The sequence below is a fragment of the Arachis stenosperma genome, chromosome 4 (genome assembly GCF_014773155.1).
Source record: "Arachis stenosperma cultivar V10309 chromosome 4, arast.V10309.gnm1.PFL2, whole genome shotgun sequence".
Classification (NCBI taxonomy): domain Eukaryota; kingdom Viridiplantae; phylum Streptophyta; class Magnoliopsida; order Fabales; family Fabaceae; genus Arachis; species Arachis stenosperma.
In genome coordinates, this window is record NC_080380.1 from 37,169,856 (window position 1) to 37,172,577 (window position 2,722).

A 2,722-nucleotide genomic window follows, 5' to 3' on the forward strand; every position below is an offset into this window, starting at 1 on the left:
TCCAACGCCGTTGAGAGAGCGCCAATTGGAGTTCTATAGCTCCAGAAAATCCATTTTGAGTGCAGGGAGGTCAGATTCCAACAGCATCAGCAGTCCTTTTGTCAGCCTTTTTCAGAGTTTTGCTCAAGTCCCTCAATTTCAGCCAGAATTTACCTGAAATCACAGAAAAACACACAAACTCCTAGTAAAGTCCAGAAATGTGAATTTAACATAAAAACTAATGAAAACATCCCTAAAAGTAGCTTGATCATACTAAAAACTACCTAAAAATAATGCCAAAAAGCGTATAAATTATCCGCTCATCAGCCAACGTTAGCCTCTAACTTTTGGGCTAACGTTGGCGCCACACACCACAACAGCTTGAAGGGGTACTTCCAACAAGAATAACTTGAGCTACAGAGCTCCAAATGAGGTGATTCAAGAAGCATTGGAAAGTAGGAATCAAGAGCTTTCCAAGCATATATGGAACTGCATGGTGGACACTAAAATTGAGGGAGAAAACTGCCCCGCAATGTGCATAAACGAACATGGTGGCAACCTGCAGTGAGGCCAACTGACCTCTGCACCTTCAATGGAGTATAACTCGAGCTGTAGAGCTCCAATTGATGCGCTTCCAACGGCAATGGAAAGTAGACATTAAGGGCTTTCCAACAATGTATAATAGTATGGGGTGGACAATACGTTTGAGCTTCCAGAACTGGCGTTTTCGCCAACGTTTGAGGCAAACTTTACCTCAAACGCTGCACACCAAAGCCAGCAACCATGCCCTCTTCAAATGATCATAACTTGAGTTTTAGATGTCCAATTGAAGTGATTCCAAGTGGGTTAGAAAGCTGACATTTAGAGCTTTCCAACCATATATAATAGTCTATATTGGGTATAAAATTGGCAACATGACAAGAGGACAAAGTTGGCGCCATAAATGTGCATAAGGGAGGCCAACGTTGGAGCAAAAGTTAGACCCCAAACTTTTGCCCCAACGTTGGTATCAGCAAAACAAGTGTGCTGATGTGAAAAGTTGGAGCAAAAGTTAGACCCTAACTTTTACTCCAAGTTTTACTCAAGCTTTCATGATTCCAACCCGGTTCAATTTGGTTCTTTTCCAAACTCCAAGAGCAATTAACCAAAGCCTCTATCAACCCAATTCCATCAAGAGCAAAGGCCCAATTGAAGGCTTGAAGACCATTTGAAGAAAGTGTATAAATAGCATAGGATTTAAGTTTTTAGTGAGCTTTTTCATTTTTATTTTTCTTTAGAGCTTTCTCCTTGAGTTTTCAGAATAGTTTTAGGAAAGCTTTTGGGTATTGAGTGATTTTGAGTTTCTTAGTCTCGGGGAAGGAGAATTCACTTCTCTTCCTCTTAGTTTATTTGCTTTCAATTTCAATTACAATTGTCTTGGATCATGGGTTGGAGAATTGAAGAAATTCTGTTTCAATCTCATCCTTGGATCTCCCTGTTTCAGTTCACTGCATAATTGAATTTCCGTTTCTGATTAATTGCTTCCTCTTCTACTTTCTTTGAAATTTACAATTCTTCATTTCCTTTGCAATTGTTCTTGTTGGATCTAGGAAGGCATTGAGGTCTAGACTTGGTTATCTAGTCTCTTGGGTCCTGAGATCTAAATTTCAATATTACATTCTCTGTTTGATGCTCTTCATGTTCATTTACATTTTTGTTTTAGATCCGATTAACTCCAAGTCATTTTCTTTTTTCTCTGTTTGTTGCAATTTACTTTTCCTTGTTTAATTTCTGCAAATCCAACTCCCAATTCCCTTTACAATTCAAGCTATTTACATTTCTTGTAGTTTAAGATTCTGCAATTTATATTTCTTGTGTTCTAAGTTTCTGCCATTTAATTTCTTGTTCTTTAAGATTCAGCACTTTAATTTCTTGCCCTCTTTAATTTCATGCAATTTACACATTCCCTTTACTTTCAATGCAATTTAATTTCTGCAAATCACAAATCACTCAACCAAATCTTGATTCGCTTGACTAAATCAATCACTAAACCAAAATTGCTCAATCCTTCAATCCCTGTGGGATCGACCTCACTCCCGTGAGTTTTTATTACTTGATGCGACCCGGTGCACTTGCCGGTTAAGTTTGGGTGTTTTGGAGAAATTCGTTTCTCCGCGAAAATATCCCATCAAGTTTTTGGCGCCGTTGCCGGGGATTGAAATAGATTGACAATGATTAAGTGAAGTGGAGATCTAGATCAAGCATTTTTTCTTTTCTGTTTCTTTAACTTTTGACTAACACGCTAACTGTTTGAATTTTTGCCTAAACTAACTAATATTTCACTTCAGCCATGGATTAAAGTGTTATTGCTTTTCTGGTATTATGTGATTCTTGTGTTTTGCTTGTATGTCAGATACAAAAAGAGAGATCCCTACCTTTCATGAAACTGACGAAAGAATCCTCCAAAGGCTAAGAAGAGAAGCAAGAGAAAAAAATGTTGCTGGAGAGGAAGAATCAGATGAAGAATATCATGAATTGGAGGAACACTCAACAAATCCAACAAATCCACCAGTGAGAATGGCCAACAACAATGGTCAACCCCAGAGGAGAGTCTTGGCTTCATATACATTTGCTAATCCAAGGCATTGTGGGAGTAGCATCCTTACCCCAAATGTCGATGCAAATAACTTTGAATTGAAGCCCCAACTCATCACCTTGGTGCAGAACAACTGTTCTTATGGAGGAGGCCCCTTGGAAGATACAA